This window comes from Phascolarctos cinereus, unplaced genomic scaffold (genome assembly GCF_003287225.1).
Source record: "Phascolarctos cinereus isolate Bilbo 61053 unplaced genomic scaffold, phaCin_HiC Scaffold_4;HRSCAF=312, whole genome shotgun sequence".
Classification (NCBI taxonomy): domain Eukaryota; kingdom Metazoa; phylum Chordata; class Mammalia; order Diprotodontia; family Phascolarctidae; genus Phascolarctos; species Phascolarctos cinereus.
In genome coordinates, this window is record NW_027555847.1 from 427,616,318 (window position 1) to 427,636,294 (window position 19,977).

General features: G+C 33.5%; 1 protein-coding gene across 1 annotated transcript in view; it reads right to left on the bottom strand.

Annotated features, from left to right (window-relative positions):
- CDH10 (cadherin 10) overlaps positions 1 to 15,481 on the bottom strand; it is a 266,340-nt gene extending 250,859 nt beyond the window's left edge. Inside the window, exon 1 of the mRNA XM_021000532.2 lies at positions 15,005 to 15,481. The gene's annotated coding sequence lies outside the window, so the exon portion shown is untranslated. The remainder of the gene's footprint in view (positions 1 to 15,004) is intronic.
- Positions 15,482 to 19,977: the final 4,496 nt, after the last annotated feature.

Here is a 19,977-nt window from a genome sequence, read left to right on the forward strand (position 1 = left end):
ACTACTGAGCAACAAAAACAGCCAGGGAAGTCATTTAAGTAATCCTGATTCAGCATCCTTCTCTGTTAATTTGGAAGCAAAACATCTTTCCTACCAATTTTACACAGTTGTAAGGATGAAATAATAGATACAATATACTTAGAAAAGTAAAAAATAGCATAAAAAGGTGTTAAAATACTTTTTGTTAGGAGCAAGTTTAGCTTTTAGTTTTTTCTTTTTGTTTTTATGTTTTCATCTAGTTGTATGGGTATTATAGAGAATATGTGAAAATAACAATTCTTTTTTAAAGCTTTGTCCACAGTAACATGTTTGGAGTATTAGAAGTTTTAGATTATGGCTAATAAGAAAGCAGAATTTTCTAGTTGAAAAATGCTTAGGATTTTTATAGTGGAAGAACTTTGCCAGAAGCAATACCTCTAAATGTGGATACATCAAAAATGTATATCTAAATATTATAGATATATTTAGTTCTTAGAATATATCTTCAGGTCTTTCCTTTTGAAGTTGAACTTTTAAAAACTTTATATATTAATATGAAGTAATACTGGGTTTTCTGATACTTTGAAAAATTGATCATTTGTCAATACAGTATAAATCAAACATAAAATCTCTTGAGATAGATATCCTCTTACTCACAATATGTTCTTGTTACAATGGTAATCATAACCCTCTCCATTTTCATAGAAAACATTGTGTTTGGGCTGAGATATGACTCATTCTAACCATTCTTTTTAGTTAAAGGTTTAGGTGGTAGATTCTGAATTAAAGAAGATATTTTTGGCTTCATAAGAATAAAGACAAATGTCATCCCTACAAATGAAAGTTGTAGATAATTGGCATGTGCCAATTTATAATTGATTAATTGTATTTTTATTAATATTTCACTTCAGCTAAGGCAGGTTTGATTAATACCATAGTATAAAACAGTTATATATCTGTATATCCATGAAACTTGTACCAGGAAGTATGTAAATATATGTTACTATGAAAAACCATTTATCTGGCTTTCATCTTCCAAGTAGTTTATATATTTTTTTAATATAAAGAGTTCAGTTAAAAGCAGATCAGCTGTTCATTAATATGAATAGTAAAATGACTTATTAAAGACCCACACTCCCTTTTTCTCTATACCGCCATCTTTCCACAATCTCTCTCTATTCTCTTGGGTCTTAGCCAGGGAGTATTAGTTCTTTTTCAGACTTTCCCAAGATTCACTTCCAGTAGAATTTCTGTCCCTTCCCCATGAAGCTATCCTATCTGCCTTCACCTACATGCTGACATATAATTGACCTTCCTAAACCATAACATTTTTAAAAACTAATTTTTAAAAATTATGAAACCCAAAGAAATGCATGTTTTATAACTAGATTGTCAATATTATTTAATGAAACACCTCAAGAAATAATTTTATGAACATTTTATCCCAAAGAATACAAACAACTGATAATCATTTCATAGTTTTCTTTACCTATTTTCATTATAAATTTGAAAGTATAGATTAAGAAATAAGAAAATCGTTAGAGATTTAAAAATGTTATACTATTTTAAAACATTTTAATTTCTTCCCTTAAGTCCAAATACTTCCCGATAAAATGATCATAGCAACCACAGTAATATGCCTGCATCCAACTTCCATTCAAAAAGCTTTCAAAACAGCATACAAAATAAAAGGACTTAATGCATTGTGAGCATTTACATTACATACAATAATTGGGATTTAATCAAGTATTCATATCTTGTAAAAGCAAACAGATTTGTCTATCTGAACTTCTACTGAGTCCACTGAGAAATAAATGAGGTCACCTGAGTTTCTGGTAGCATTTTTTTTTTTAATGAGGCTTCATATTTACATTTAAGTTTTACAAAATGCAAAAATAATGATAGCACAAGCCTTGTTTTCTTTGTGCTGCACACTAGAGGATACTGAAATGAATTTTGCCTTGAGCTAGCTAAACATTTAAGGATTCTGTAGAGATCTCTTGCAGCTGCACAGCAAAAAATACATTTCAGTTTTGTAATTATGTCCTGCTCAAAAAGTTTTTATTTTTTGTTGAGATTTTTGTAAAACAATATTTTATATAATTCATATTGAGATGTAAAAGGAAAATGACATTAATCTAAACATGATACATTTTTAATGTTGTTTTATAGCTCTTCTGTAAATTCACATCTGTTTCAGTGGTGCTAAATTGAAATAGTTTAGCTGGAAAACAATTTGGAATCAAGAATAGACTTCTTATATATTCTATGGTACTACCACAAGATGGCTCCAAAGACCAAAAAATCTAATCCAGCTTTTATGGAAGTCTGAGCTATCAAAGATGGGAATTTCACCTGAAAAATCAGTAGCAATTCACTTTCTAATGGGTCAATAATTTATTAACATAACCCCATCTTGACACTGTGATCAAGTGATGAAATCTAATTTATTTTCATTTAAAATTCAAGCAGTTACAGGCTATAAGCTCTAGATGCCAATAAGTTTGGAGCAAGTAAAAGTGAAATTTGGGGAAAAGATGAATAATAAAAGTAGTTTGGGTAATTAGTTATCCAGTAAGTTTTCTTGTTCTAGTGTTTTTGTTCTCATTCCTAATTTAAATTTAAATCATGTAAACATTCAGTTAGGAATTCACAGCCTCCCTCCTCCCACACTTCCCAAAAGCAGATTTAGGAAGATGATTTTTTTTTTCCTTAACAGGATAAGAATATTAATGAAAAAAAAGATTAATTTCTGACCTTTGTAAAGGAAAGTTATCTCTGTGGGCCACATATTGATATTCTTTTAAATTGTAATATCATCTAGTTTAATTTAATTTTTATTTATTTTAAAATATTTCTGAATTACTTTTTAATCTTGTTCCAGGCACTTGGGAATATTGTGGGTCTTGAGTTTCATAGTGCTTGACTAGGGCACTAAGAAATTATAAGGGCTTGCCCAAGATCACAGTCAGTTGTGTCAGACGTGGAACTTGAATGAGTCTCTTCCTAGTTTATGAACGAGGTTTCCATCCACTATGGGATCTGCTCTCTCTCAGCAAGAGGAGGTAAACTTTATTTATATCAGTATCAAAATTCAAAGTAGCATTTGCCTGTGCTTTCACAGGAAAATAATATGTCATTTTAACTAAGAGAATCATGATTATATTCTGAATACTCTATAGACTTAGTGACAACAGCAGAGTATGACAAAATTCTATTGAAAATCGTTCTATGTAAGGGCTAGTAAATATTACATAGGAATATTTAATCTCAATGACAGAGTGACTCTGGGCTACTAGGACCTAAGTGCTAATTTTTCACCTCATTCAACTGAATTTGTTTAGTGCTAATATGCTTTATGTATTAGTTACAGTCATTTTTGTATGGAATCTTATATCACATACATACAAATTTATGGCTTTAAAATTCAAAATATAAAAGTAAATATGTTTATTAGTACAAAGATTTTTAAATGAGTTTCTCGAAATTAATTCTATAAGCTGAAATATGAGACATTCCATGTCATCATGCCGTTATATTGGTGATGTTTTACTTAGGTGGATAATTAATTAAAGTATAACACATACTTTTTATGGAGTAAGGGTGTCTTTAATAACTTTGTTTTCAAAGATATGTAAGTAACTTCAAATGACTATAATTATCCTCCCACACAATAGTAAAAATGTAATCTTCCCTAGTAGTTATAATATAAGCTCCTTGAAGGCAAGGATTGTCTTTCACTTTGTCTTTTTATCCTTAGCACCTAGCAGAGTGTCTTACAAAAAGCAACTACTTAATAAGTGCTTTTTGGATTGGACTGAATTTCATCATTTAGGATTGAATTGGATATCACTAATTGCTTAAAAAAAGAATAAAGAATGATTTAAGTTCTAGTTTTGAAAGAAGTTATTCATATAGTCTTGAAAGCAAAGAATGAACCTTAATTACATAAATAAAATATATTGAAACTAAATTTTCATTGAAAGCTTTACTCAGATTCTAACTATGCAACTTTTGTTTTCGATCACAGTCTGTAGTACCTAATTAAGAAAGTAATAATCTCCTGGATTTTCTTACCTGCAATATAGACCACTAAATTATTCTTAAGATTTATAGATATCAAAACATTTATAGGACTACTTCCATAATGTAGTCTCTTTGTTCATCATTCTTTTTTTTTTTTAAATTCTCATTCCTCTGACCTCAGCAAGGAGACTCTGAAAGGAACCATTACTGCAGTATATTCTGGAATGGCTCATTTGTTTCATCTGAATGAGTGTACATGGCTAATACAGTCCACACTGGTTAGCTTTCTTTATGCTTACTCTTTGCAATCTTCGCTTCACTCCATGGTTAACACGACATCTATTTGAGGTTTGGACAATGCGATTTGATAGCAGCGCTATTTTCTATGCCTATGTGCTACCCTCATGTAAACTACTTTTGTTTTAGAATTCAATGAAAAAAAAGTAGTGAATTTATAGGAATATGAAAAATATTAATGCATAATATATAGTTATTTATGGTAATAGATAAGAGAAGTTCTGAACTAGAAGGGACATTAAGAATCTGTTCATCTATTCACATTTGAAAAAGGGGGCAAGAGGCCTAGAAAGAGGTGTCTTCTACATTAAACACCTTATAATTAAGTCTATCATATCTGTATCCATCTAATCAAGTGACTTGTGCAGCGTCGAAGATGGGAAGTGGCAGTCATGCCTACATTTTACATTGGGAAGGATCGTAGTAATAATAATAATACCAGAAACCATGATTATATTGAACTTTAAAATTTACAAAGCATTTTCATATGTTATTGCGTTTGATCCCCATAAAAACACTTTGAAGTAGGTCTTGTTATTATCCCTGTTTACAACTGAGGAAACTGAGGCTGAAGGAGATTAATCAACTAAGGGTCACAAGCTAATGAAAAGTCTGAGGTTGATTTCAAACACAGGTCGTCCCCATTCCAAGTCTGAGCACTCTATCTACTGTACTGCATAGGTAGCCACTCTCTCATTTTTGCTTCTGAGAAAACCGAAGACTAGAGATTAATTAACTTTCTAATGGCCACTTAAAAGATTATCAGTGGTGCCTTAAATAGAAGGCAGGTCTCACAATTCCAAGATTGCATCTCACTCCATTAGACTATATGTTATTTTATAATGGCATTCTAGTGTTTTTAAAATAATTTTTATTTACTATCTTTGCCACTTATACTCTTAGAGTGTTGTCTAAGATCACATAGCTAGTATGTGTCAGAGGCAAGATTGAACACAGGTGTTCCGAGCTTTCCATTACATGACAGTGTCTCAAGGCTAGAATACAAGCCAACAAAAACAATATAACAAATGTTATTGTACAGTTGTAATAGTCATGTTGATTTTGAGTCATTTTGGTCCTGTCCAACTCTTCATGACCCAACTTGGGGTTTTCTTGGCCAAGATAGTAGAGTACTTTGCCATTTTGTACTCCTATTGATTTTACAGATGAGGAAACTAAGGCAAACAGGATTAAGTGACTTGCCCAGGGTCACACCCCTACTAAATGTCTGAGGCCAGATTTGAAGTCAGGGATATGAGTCCTCCTGAATTCAGGCCTGGCAGTCTATCCACTATGCCACCTATCTTCCATAGTCTTATATACATAAAATTAATATCCATGGTGTTATACATTTCACTCACCCCACAAAAAAATTAAGTAATGGAAGATATTATCTTAATTACAATTTTTTTTTACTTTTCTTCCATCTTTGAGGCTAAGATAATAAGAAGACAGGATTAGATGACCTTTCCAGATTCTATTACATGAAACATTTTATGACTATAAAGCCTACTCTTTTGTTGTTTTAGTATGTGATTTGAGAAATTATTTTCAGCCTTCTTCACTCCGTTTACTTGCATTCCAGAATGGGCACTATAGCTCATGACATTGATCCTAGCCTCCAGTATAGATAAGGTATGCTTATATCTTCAATAACTGTTGTTGAACAATATTGTGTCACCAAAAGCTACAAATACCAAAATATTTAGGAGAGTACGTCAGCGTCTATCTGGTCTGAACTTGATTCTTTCCCTTCTCCTCATTGCTTAAACCTACTTATCATGTCCTACTCCTTGAACTAGTTATGGGTAACCTGCCCTATCTCACAACCATCTCTTCCCTTAAACATTTCTCCAGATGTAAGTATTTGAATTGCACATATTTGGGAAGTGGTGAATCTAAAGAGATTACCCTCAAAAGTCTGTGGATACCTCCTAACCTCAGTTCCAGAATCTTACCTCTCTTCTCTGTGTCAATTTGATAAAAGTACAGTTTCTATACCTGATACTTACTTGAACTGAAATTTATCCTATTACCATTATTTTTTCTAAAAGGGTTCCTGTTAGGGAATTGTGAGGGGATACTGACTGTATGGTTAGGCAGTATAGACAGTATAGTCAGGGCAGTTAGGTGGCACAGTCGATCAAGTACCAGGCCTAAAGTCAGGAAGACTCATCCTCCTTAGTCCAAATCTGGCCTTAGACACTTACTAGCTGTGTGACCCTGAGCAAACCACTTAACCTCGTTTGCCTCAGTTTCCTCATCCATAAAATTAGCTGGAGAAAGAAATGGCAAACCACTCCAGTATCTTTGCCAAGAAAACCCCAAATGAGTTCACAAAGAGTCAGACACAACTGAAAAAATGTCTGACCAACAGCTGATAGTGTACTGTAAGATAGTGTACAATCACACAATCCATTCAATGACTTAGTAAAATTAACCAAAAAAGCATTATGAGTCTTCAAAATTTACTGTTGTATAAATACATTGTACTTAAATATACTACTATACTTACACAGTTTTATCATTCTACTGTTGTATTTATACATTAAGTAAAATGATACAAAAATTAAAGTGAAACATTTCAATTTGTTAATTAACAGGAACAGAAATACCATTTTATTTATGAAAAATAGAGAGAAAAACAATGTTTTAATATACTCTGGAATGGCTCATGTGTTTCATCTGAATGAGTTTATGTGGCTAATACATTAGCCAATCTAAAATTAAAACACAGATAAGTTAATCAGAAGTTATTGAGTTCACAAGAGAATTCTCTGCTTTATGATCCAATACGTCTAAATTACTAGCTCTCTTTGTGTATTTAATAAGGTATTTCATGATTTACCCAAAAAAAAATGCTTATAGATTTTCAGGATCAGATCTTTGGATTAAAGGAACACAGATTCCTAAGTAATTATTAAGGTTGTTTTGATAAAAATTGTTTTAAAAAATCCTCTTTTTTTGGAATGGAGGGGGCCTGAACATACTTTGGACAGTTCTGGAAAATCAGTTGGTCACTGCAATAGCAAGTTCCTGGCTGTGCAATGTCTAACAAAAGCCCTTTCTATGTAGTGCATAAAAAGGCCAGCTCTGGGAATTTGAAGTAGAGCCAATGATCACCATGGTAGAACCAAATAATTGTTTTGTCTCCAACCCTGCTTCTTCCAGCCCCATGTCTATGGCAGCCATTCAGGACAACCCTGATTTTTTAAAAAAGAGGAAAAAAGTGTACTTTTAATGAGATTTTGCAAAAGGAGCACCCTTTGTTACATGATGAATTTACTCTTCTAATGGTGAGTACAAATGAGTGTGAAATCACTCTGTTGAGTGACAGACCAGGGGACATTAAAATTACATCCTCTTTTGTACAAAGTATACTTTCCATCATGTGGAGTGTGATGAGGGGGAAAGTGACAGTATATATTAAAATTTAGATTTTGAGCTGAAAAGGATCTGAGAAATGGCATAGTCTAACTCTCTATTTTTTACGAGGAAACTGAGTCCTGACCAAGGTTAAACAGATAGTAAGAATCAGAATTAGGATTTGAACCCAGGTCCCATGCCTCCAAAATTTAGCGTTCTTTTCACTGTATTGTGCTGTCTGTCTAACTGCTATTTTAAAAGCTATAACATCTATGATTATTCAAAGTGTCTTAGTTTAGGCAAATCAGTAACTTGACAAATACAAGCATTAACTCCTTTTCTCTGCTTAAAAACAAAAGCATACTTTTAAAAGGTGGCTTCATTAAAAGAGGTATGGATCTTTGTACAAATTATGAGGTGCTCCATCTCTTCTTTGGCTGTCCACACAAAGCAATTTGGCATTCTTGATTTATCACACACAACCAAAACACAATCACTAAGAGAAACTTCAATCTAATATAAGTATTTACATACAGCCTTAACGTGGAAATCTTGTAAACCTATGTATGGTAATATCCAATATCAGTTCTTTCAGGTAAATATAAACAACCAAACAGAAGAATAAATCTAATGTATATGTGTAATACTTATTTTTAACTACCTTCAAAATATTATCAGCATAAGAGATGTGAAGGATGGTATGGCAAGGAAATCTGTAGCTTCTCATTCATATAGAACAGACTTTTTCTGCAAATGCAGAGACAGATGCACTCAGTATAAATTTGCATGTTGGTGGTTTTCATTCTTCAGAGACTACATATTGAAAAGCTAGTCTGATGACACAGTGTAGTTGAAGACTACAGATTAGGAAGCAGCGTCCTCTTATTTGGGGAAAAAGTCAAGTTAAAATGAAAATTGTATAGCTGTCTAAACTAATGGTTACTCATTTTCACCTCAGTTTTAATTATTTAATGAAACAAAATTGTTTTTTTTTTCAGTCTTAAGGCAATAAGTGAAAGGAACACAACTTTTTTTAGAATGTAAAGTAAAAATCTATGTAATTCTCACTTTAGTAGATATCAAAGTTTCCTTTTGTGTACTTTCAAAAGAACTTTCTGTAATACTTTAAGAGAATGCAGTCCTTTGAAAAAGTTTGGTGTACTACAGTTACTTTTCATGTACTTGACATAAAAAAAAATTAAAATAAGTAATGTTTCCCCCAAGTTCCTTCACATGATATCAAACATCCCTGACTCTAAAGCTATTATTTCCTGACTTATCTTTAAGACATGAGCCAAAATAATACCTGTTAGTCTTATATTTAAAGTCTTTAAATTTTCGAGCAACAGCTAAGAAATCATTTCTCCCTTCTCTGTGATCTATAGAACTTACTCTAGATAGATATCTATCTATCTGTCTATCAACATTTTACTTATTAACCTTTGGAGATTATTCTGATTAATCTCTACCATTATAAGTAATGGTAGAAAATAAAAATAAGAACACACATCTCACTTTACAAATGTAATGCCAATGAATACTATCTCAAGTAACAGAAAAAGCTAAGAAAGTAACATGATCTAGTACGAAAAAATTGAATTATTCTTTTTATATCTCTGATTATACCTGTTGAAATGATCTAAAATCCAATGGTCTATTCATAATATCGGTCTTTAAAATAATAGGATTAAAAAAGGGCTTCCAAGATATTTTAAGTTATGTCCTCACACAAAGCTTTATTAGATAGTTACATTTTAACATTTGAATGGCAAGTATGTCCCTTTGTTTGCTGATGTGAACCGATTTTCCCAGTTCTCAGTGTCTTGTGCTATATTTACACAAGTGAATCTACATATCTACACAAGTGAATCACCAAGGCAGCCAAAGTAAAGACGACAGGCTTTTGAAAATCATCCAAATAGTCCCCCAAAATAAATAAGAAAGCCTATATTTAACCTATATTGTTACCTTCACTTGCTACTTCACTTTATACAAATACAGCTTTGCTTTTATTTGACCTGAGAAAGAGGGTTAAAGCCTTTGTCTGAATAATTCAAGATAGTAAAAATTGGTGTGAATTTTACAGATTATTTGGCATATAAAATTTGCTAGATTACTACCCAGATTTCTGCTTCATGTTACCAGTGTAAATACAGATAAAACAAGATTAATTAAACTTCTGGAAAACTAGAGGGGAAATAAGTCCTACCCTACCTTATCTGCAACACACTCTCACTAATGATGTATCAGTTTACATTTACAGTCTGAGTAGTGGTGACATGTGTTTCTTACAGCAACCAACAAACCAAGAATATACATATCTTAGGCAAAGCTATTTCCAGGAAACTGGAGAATGATTTGTCTTATTTATTTTTAAAATTAGTACTGTGTCACAGCTACTTCAGTGTTCACTTTGTTAGAGTAAGTAAACATTCATTTCTTGCTACTTCTTAATGTTCACTCTAACACCTGAAGACAATATCTCATTTATATGCATTCTGCACTATGTTGATTTTTAAAAAGTCATGTTGTTAATAAATGTTATATTGCTAGCACTTTATAAGGACAGAAAATTGAATTGATGCCTACCCTTTATTCCTTAAAAGCCTAGGGGTTATAATATATACAAGGAATGCTTTCATTTTAAATAACTTGATTCTATCAAACTAAACTAAGGGATGTGTTATGTTTTTATGTGATAATGCAAAGCGCTGAGATAGGATAATGTGATAAACTCAATCTATAATGTGGCAGATGATGGAACACAGGCAATAAAATCAGAAGATTTACAAAAAGCATAATTACATATTGGGTAATACAATAAAACTTCACACAGGAAAGTATTTCAGTCAGGGAGTTGTGCTGTCATGAAAACCAAGAAGAGAGTAGAATTAGCCTTAGGAACATCAGCACAGTACTGTGACTGTTTGGACATTTCTTTTACTGCTGAATTTTCTGGTTTGAGGTGCTTGCCTTCTGACTTACTGTTTATACTTTTCTAAAATCCTGATGCACCTTTTAATGTTAATTGGGATTTATGTACTATGTAGAATAAAATATCTGAAATGAATTCTATTTTGTGAAAAAGTAAGAATTAATAAAATTAAAGCATGAGTATAACTATTCAAGAAATGGTGTATTATGGTGCTGTTAACAGAATTACTGAAGGTTTGTCCTTCCCACCTATGCTTCTCTAGTACTATGATGTTCTTCCATGGCATCATATCAATAAGTAGTCATTATTTTGAAAGCATTGGCATGCATTATTTTAAAAGGGAGTGTATCCCAGAACTGTGTAAGCTTAAGGACCAGGTTACCAATGTCTGTCTATATTATATTATGCCTTTTTTTCTGATTAGTAGATTAGTTTTATGTTTAATATTTTTTTTAAAGTTTCTAGGTTGAAGAAAGGAGTTAGCAATCACATCAAGGTCAAGTAGAGAAGAGAATGTAAGTATGAAGAACAATATTAAAGTAAAATATCCCTCTTCTTGAAAAATATTTAAGCAATGCATTTTAGGGAGAAGCCTACATTCATAATAAAATGTTGTCTAGCCTAGCAGTGGGGAAGCATGCAAACAGCTCTAGCTGATACATTTAAGGCTAATTGCATGACTTGGTTAAAAATGATATGCTGAAGTGATGATATATTCCCTTGGCAACAATCAGGTCCTATAACTTTAAAGTTTGGAATTTATTATTTTTTTCCATTTTTTTAGTTGCTGTACTTAGAAGTGAGCCAGAAGAAATACTAAAAGTATATACTGGCCACATGTCCTTTCTAAGACCTTTCCAAGAGAAAAGCATAATTGAAAGGGGTACTACTTATGTCTCCCAGAAGAGTAAGGTTATTGAAAGGTAGTGACTGAGGAATGTAGAAGACACAACCCCTGGTTGTTAGTGACGTCTGACAGGAGCAAACTTTTTGGTTTCATTTTTTCTTTTTAAGGCTACGGAGATTACAGAGGCTCTCCCCAACGCCTGTCGCATTTTTAGTGAGTAACAAAAGTTTTCTGCAAATTTTGAGGTATTATAGGCCTTCCACTGTAACTTGCTGGCAGAATGTGTGGATTGGGGGAAGGGCAGTATAAGTAGAGGAAGGAGTCTTATGACATAATCCAACACAGATAAAATCAATGTTTCATCAAAAAGGAAGAAAGGGACATATTTGCTTAATGCTTCTATTATAACTGTCCATATTTTATATCTGCATAATTCATATTCCTAAAGAGTGTTCTAAGGTGTGATAAATGAAATTATTTTTTAAATAAGATCAATGAGGATTCAAATGAGGAAATATATTTTTCTGTGATAATCTCCATTTTTGTGAACTAAGAATTTATAATATCATTCTTTATATGGTGCATTTCTCCTTCAGCAAGTATGCTGGATAGGATTATATATGATGAACGCTTATTAAAATGCTTGATCAATCTTACCACTGCTCAGATATCTTGGTTAAAATGAATGAGGTCATCTTTCATGCTATTTGATTTTGGAAGTCCATTTAAAGCATGAATGCTGTACATAATGAACTTTAGTAAGCTGTTGTTTTCTTTTTCAAACTTGAGTTATAATTTAAAGATATGTTTTCTCATGCATGTAAAATTTGAAAGTGTATCTTTGAGAAAACTGGTATATAGCTATTAGTAATTATTTTCACAACTGTTCTTTTTTCTTTATCTCACAAATAACCTTGATGCCAAGTGGCCAGAATTAGAATATTATTTGATCCGTAGAAATGTGTTATGACTACTAATTAGGAGGCTGAGAACTACTCTCAGTGCTTGAGCTTATAGTTTCTGAATATAATTAATTGCTTATTATGCATCACTATTACCAGTAATAACACTTAATGGAAATCTGCTTCCCATTGCTGCTGAATCAGCAGTATTAGACCAAAGCTCACCCTGTGCTGCCACCTAGTGGCACAATCAGGTGTAAAAATTAGATATTCTAGGAGGCCAGCATATTATCACCTGCCTTCCCCTTCGGCTGCAAATCTGGTTTAGCAACATAGGAAATAAGTCATCTGCACAAAAATCACCCAGATGAGACTCACTCAGCCTCAGTCATTTGTTTTCCATGGAAATCATATTAAGATCAGGAAATAACTCCTGAGAATTTGGAAAAGGTTGGCATTTGTTTAGAATTAACCTTTTCACTCTCTGTGGTGTTATTTAAGAAGAAAGATGAAAAAAAAGAAGATGAAGTAACATCAAACCAGAGGAAAGCAGATTTCCAAAACATCAATGCTCAGACAAATTTTTAGTTCCTCAGGAATGAACGACTCTGGATATCTCACAAATTGTAATTCACAGCCCCCCACTTTTATTGTTTAGAGAAAGTATCTAGGCAGCTAATAAGGACCTAAGAAGTATCAAGCTGAGATTATATAGAATCCTTCTTGTCAGTCAACTGCTAGGCTTTGTAAAATGTGTAAATATAAAACTAATAGCAGTCACATGTTATTAACCAGAATGAATAACTGCCATATATGTGCGTACATGTTATATTCATGCACCTTTACTGTACTATGAGGCCAAATATTTGAAACTATGAATGCAAACTTAAACTAAGGGCACATGTGCCAGTGAAGTCAGTTAAATATCACAATGTACTTCATGCAAAAAGAGGTTCACATTTAATGAAAGCATGAATTCATTCTCACGCTTAGAAACATACCAAAACCTGTTCTCTCAAGTGAAATCTAACAATACACATTGCTACATAAACAGACTTCTTTCACATTAAAAAAAAAATCAGGGTAGGTTAAATTTGAAGGATTCCCAAGGCACAAACAGGATTAGCAGCTTATGTCTGTTCCAAAAACTATTTATCTCCCATGCTCAGCATACTGAATATATATGAACTGCTTTTAGTACTTGGTTGGAGGGTAAAAGGGGGAGGGAGGAAGTAAGACTTATCTTTATAACTCCCTAGGCTTTAGGCTTTCTTTCTTTCTTTTCCAGTATGTACCTTATTTTCCTTTCTTCTTTATTATTTTAACCAAAAATTGAAATGCCGATTCATTCAAGGAGTGTGAGATGATTGTGAAAGTTCTATTTATTAAAAATCATCACCATACCAGTGAGGTAGGGGTGGGGTGGGGGTGAGAGAACATACTCATGCTTAGTGTTATTCACCAAGAAAATGATCTTAAAGCTAGATTTTTTTCCCTGTACAAGGGAAAGTCTAGTAACATGTACATAGAAATATAAAGCCTGTTGTCAGCCTACGACAGGCAGATCATTCTTAATATAGATCCTTTAGGAGGGAGGAAAAAGAGGGGGAAAAAAGAATGCATCTCAAAACATCTCAGAAGTAATGGATGTGCAGTTTGGGATAATGGTGAGGCTTTTACTGGAATGAAAGATGAAGATTATAGGAAACAGCTCCATTTATGTGGAAGCAAAAGATGATAGGTCAGTTTTAAGATGCTGGTTGGTGTTTGTCACTGATTGCACGTGTGTGCTCCTTTTTAATGATAAGGAGATTTGTAGGTTTGTCTGGTGGCAGTTAGCATCAAAAGCAGTATTAGCCTATTACCATTTCCCCAGCTTACAATGCCATCAATAGTTACTTGTTGGGCACATGCATTCAGACTTACAATGTGCTGCATTAATTTAACACTACATAAAATATGGATTTTATTGCAGCAGTGACAATAAATGCTGCAACTGCTGAGTACATGTATTTAATCTCTTCTTTTCCCTTCTGTTGGCAGACTTAGACGAGAACTGTTTATACAGGAAATGGGTCTACTGTATTCTAATGAACATCAGACTAGTTCATGTATGTAGATGTTCACTGGCCACCTATCTGTTATATCTATGTCTCTGTCATCTGTCTGTCATTTCTATCCTGAACCTTTTGCATGTTCCAAGAAGTATGGGCGTGAGTGAGTGTTAAGTAGGAAGGCATCCATTCACAGGGATGCAAAGTAACGTGAGGAGAGAGAGAGCAAGGTGTCATTTATAAACCTGAAACATCAAGGTGAGCATAGATTAGCACACATCAAAATAAAATCAATCACAGTTTTCTAACATCTGCTCAGCTAGCAGGAAACCGAAAAGTATAAAATGAACCCACTGTGGGGTAAAATCAACATCACCCCTCGTTTTTAATGATACAGTCATTCTAGGGACAAGGCGCACAAGCAGTTGCTGTTGTCACTGCATGCGGGCTGTTTCCTCTCTTCCTTCTTTTAATTGTACCAAAGTTGAAGATCATTTTTTGAATAGCACTGTGATTCGTGGCATAGGAATATAAAGCGTTCTAAGTTTAAAAAAGAGAAAGAAAGAGAGAAAGCGAGTGAGAGGTGAAAAGCTCCTACCTTTGACTCTCCTTCTGGAGAAGGAAGTAGCGTCCAACCCAAATAACGCCGAAGATTGTGCCACTATCTCCGCTTTTTGTTTATTTTCTGCTGTAATTTTCTAAGCCCGGTTCTACTTGAATCTAACTCAAGCTTTTCGTCAGCATCACTTTTAACTCTGGACTGCAGGGAAGCGAAGCGAACGGGGGAGCTCTCTCTCTGATTGGCTTTCATTCAGAGCTTCTGATTAATACAGGGGGAAAAAAAGCCACCAGCCCTTCCTCACTCACACCACACACATGCACACGCGCATACCCAGGAACACACATACACACACACACACACAGCCGCACGCACAGACACACACACACGCACACGCGCACACACACACACACACACACACACACACACACACACTGAGCAAGCAGAGAAAGGTTCTGCTGATAGAGCTACAGCACTTGCCATGGGAAGGTTAGAGCCTGGGGAAGTGCAGCCTTTTCCAAGCACACTGATTTGCAAGTGAATGCGGTGGGAGGGTACATGAAGAGAGGAGGGCTTTGGGTGACAAACTTCCCCTCCCCCCAGGAGAGAATGGCTCTCTGTGTTCAAGTCGAAGGTAATCAGCCTAATCTAATCTGTTCTACATAGTAATAAAATTGGGAGAAAATGACTTCTTTTATTTTTTTTAATTTTTAAATTAAAAAAGGAGAAATTTATTTTTCCTTCTCATAAGTGATGGTGCCAGACTATTACACCAAAGCATTGAAAGAAAATGTATTAACAGTGTGCCAAGTTAAATTACAACCAGTCCTGATAAGTAACCAGAGTGATGCTTTTGTGGATTTATTTATGTGTTTTTTTTTCTTTCATGACTTCTCTTTTTCAAATCTCCAGACCTTTGTGTGGCTATTCACATTCTTCCCCACCTCCTTTGCTCATCCTTTTACTGTGTGAGTCAGCCCTTGTTTACCACTACCAAAGGGTATTTGAGGCTTACTTAGACATTCCTGATTTACTTTCTTTATTTCTGCTGATTTCTGCCTGCACTATATTCATTTTATGAACTTTTGGAGCCCCGAGTTTGCAGTTTTCCATTTTATAGATATAATCCTTTTGGCAGATTTAATCTGCAATTGTTGATGGAATAGAATACAACAAATTCGACTCAGCACAATCTATCCTGAGTAATGGTAAAACTAGTCTTTTGACTCTGACATTGCAGAGACAGGTTTTGTGTGCATACATAAACATGTAAAGATACGTCCTGCTATGTTGTCTTTTAAGTACTAGTCAGCCCAGAGGAAGCCAAAGGATGTCAGTGTTGTTCCATTGGAAAATAGGCATCTTTGCATGTTTTGGGCTACAATTAGTTTGCTTTTAAAAGGTGATATTTAAATCAGAAAGGATCTAGAAAGAAACAGAAATCAACTAACCTACCTTATCATTTTTTCTTTCCTTCTTTCTTTTTTTTAAACAAATGAAAGTACTAAAGCTGAGAGAAGTCAAGAGACTTTTCCAAGGCCAAACAACTAGTTAGTGCAAGAACAAGGACTACATTCCAAGTCTCTAGTAATCAGGGGTTCTTAATATGAAGTGTAAAATTTGTTTAAAGAGTAACTTTATTTTGATATAATTGGTTTACTTTGTAACCTGTTTACTTTTAAAATATATATATTATATATATATACACACACACACAACATATATATATATGTATAAAATTAAAAATATTCTGAGAAGCATCCATAGGCTTCACCCAACTGCCAAAGGCAGACTGATATACACACACACACAAAGATTAAGAATACTTGTCTCTTGTCAGTTGGAAATACAAAGCATAAAAACCTGTCAATTCTGTTGGTGAGTGTATGTTTAATAGAAGCACGTTTCAAATAGGCAAAGAGCTTAGCCATAAAAACTGCTAATGAAAGAAATCCTAAATCTACTTTTGAAATGTTATAGTGTGTCATGATCCTTGTTACATTGCAAATTAATTTTTAAAATGCTAAACACACTTTCAAATAACACAGACTCTAACTGCCCAAAATATTTGCTTGAAAAAGTAAAAAAAAAAGCATTATTTCCTTTAGCATCAGTGAAAATTAACTTCATCATGAGCTTAAAAACCATTTCATCTTTTCTGTACCTGTCATACTGCTAACTAGATTGTAAGCTTTATGAGGGCAGGGATTTAGTCATTTTACCTCTCTGCCAGTACCTACTGTCACATATTTCTTCTGTTTTTGAGAAAGGTCAAAGGGCTGATTTGGATCCACAAAGTACTGAAGATGATGAGAGACATCAAGAGACTTTTACTCTAAAGATAATATTACACAGCCTTTCATATCTCTTCTAGCTCTATTGCACTGGCACATCATTGTAAGACTTATCACAGACAGAAAGAAAATTTGTGTAATATGGGGTCATTTTGTGTCGTATACAGCGTGGATTAATAGGCCTGCATTATAAGATGGTTTGGGCCAAGAAAAGAGGATTACAGCAAGTCTCATGTATTTTATAGTTATTGACTGTTTTGCTTTTTATGGGGGAAAAGTCACTTTAAAATTAGTATTATTATTTTGTTTTACAATTTGACCTTAAATTACAACTTATTCATGGTTGCAGCAAATGGTATCTAGGCTATGGGATTAGGTCTCAGAAAACACCATTTTAAATCTAAATTTTATTGCCATTTGTGTTGTATAAAGTTAGGATATATACTAAATATAAATCTTTAATAGCACAAAACCAACAAAAATGGCACAGACTCCTCCTTGTTGCTTTCTCATAATGTCTACCAGAAAAATACTGTGCCAGGGATTCTTTGAAATCTAACCCCTCCTCCCTCCTTATTCAACCCTAGATATTAAATATAAACAAGCTGTTAGAAATTAGTGTGTACTCTTCTATTAATTTTTAAGTGTCATTATCTTAAAAAAAACATTTTATGTACTTGCTGTACAGGTGGTAGCATGACTTTTAGGGTGTATTAAAATATCAGTGTTGATAATTTAGTGGTTTATAAGATCCATTTTGTCTTGCTCTAAATACCTTGTATGCTCTACTTACGTGCGATCACAGTTGAAAACAACCTTACAGACCATCGATAGTCTTATTTTATATGTGAGGCAACTAAGAAGAACAGTGATTTTGCCTAAGGTCACATAGGAGATAAATAGAAAAGCTAGAATTTGAACCCAGGTCCTCTGATTTCAAATATAGCATTCTATCCCTTATACCACACTACAAGCCACTAACAAATTAACACTAATCTCATGACTCTGTATTTAATATTTCTTCAGCTTCCGTTAATGAGAGCAATCAATCAACATGTATACTTATTAAGAGTAAAAAGAGAGTTTGTACTCTAAGGCCTGGAATACTCTCCCTCCTAACTTCAAATTCTTTAATACTTTAGCTCCCTTCAACAAAATGCTAGTATGCTATAATCATATGCTTAGCAGCTAACCTCCCACATCCTACCTATACACACAACAGAGAATGAATAGAAAAAAATGGTCAAAATAGTGCATTTCTTTTTAATCTATTTCTAGATTGCCTTTATGTGAGCTTCAGTTTCTTTCATGATTTAAACTCAGTGGCAAGTTCTTTTTTAATTGTTTTTGTAATTTATTGAATAAAATTTTAAAAAAATGTTATCTATTCTTTTTCATTTGTTTAGTATTACTGTACATATATAGTATTTTTTTTAATTAAGTAGATGGGCTTTCATCACAAATTAAAAGAATTGTAGGCAAAGCAACATTCATGCTCTTCATTAGAATTAATGATTCAAGTTATTACTGTCAACTTTATACCTGAATTCTTACTCAGACTGTTGCTAACCATACCCCAAAAGGGTTACTGCCCCTATTTCAAATTTCCCTGAAATAAAAATGATCAGAAATGACTTCTGCAAAGCATACTCGTAAATTTAATGTTATGTATGAAGAACTTGAAGGAAAGAGAATCTTCTAAGATGGATAAAATAATGTATTGCAATCTCATTGAGGTTAATCTCACATTGGTAATTGTATTTAATGAACATACAAAGAGCCATTTTTCTTGCTCAAATTGCTTTATTGCTACATATAATTTTAGTTTGTGTTTTGCAGAGAATACTAAAAGGCAATTATAAGTATAGGACTAATATCAAATTTGTCCATTTTAGTTTACCCTACCTTCTCCCTCAAGCTACTAATGTTTACAAGTAAAATGTATTTAATGGGCTTTTGCTTAGCCAGAATATTATGTAATATCTGTTGCCTTCTATCCTCCCACAATCAATAAATCAAGAATGAACCAAAAACCTTTAATTAAATCCCTACTACGTACTAGGCATAGTGCTGGCACATAAAGGATGTGCTGCCTTTGTGCAAAAGTAACAGTTTAAATAAACTTCATTCCATACCTATTATGGGCAGAGAACATAGATGGTGATATAAATACAGAAATTAAAGAAGAAATACTACTTAACTTTATGGCATGTGAAATCTAGAAATAAAATACGTAACATCTATAAATCACTGTACTGCAAGAGCAATGATTAAATCAGCTAACAAGCATTTGTTGAATGTTGAATGTTGAATATTCTAGACTTTGGTGCTATAAAGATCAAAAGAGAATAGTTCCTACTCTCAGTCAGCTTGCATGACATAAAAGAGGTGCAAACAGATTGTTTTTTTTGAAATCTAAGGGGAAAGCACTTTAGTGACTGGGAGACACGGAGAAGAATTAATTGAGGAGATGTTAGTGGACTACAGTTTAAAATATGGATAGGATTTTAATTCATTCAAAGGTTTGGACTAATTATCCACAGGAGTAAAATTCAGTTCACTGGGCATGGAGTCAGGAAGACCTGAGATGAAATACAGCCTCAGACACTTATTAACTATGTGATCCTGGACAAGTCACTTAACTTTCTTTGCCTCAGTTTTCTCATTTGAAAATGAACTACAGTATCAAATGGTGAATCACTCCAGTATCTTTGCTAA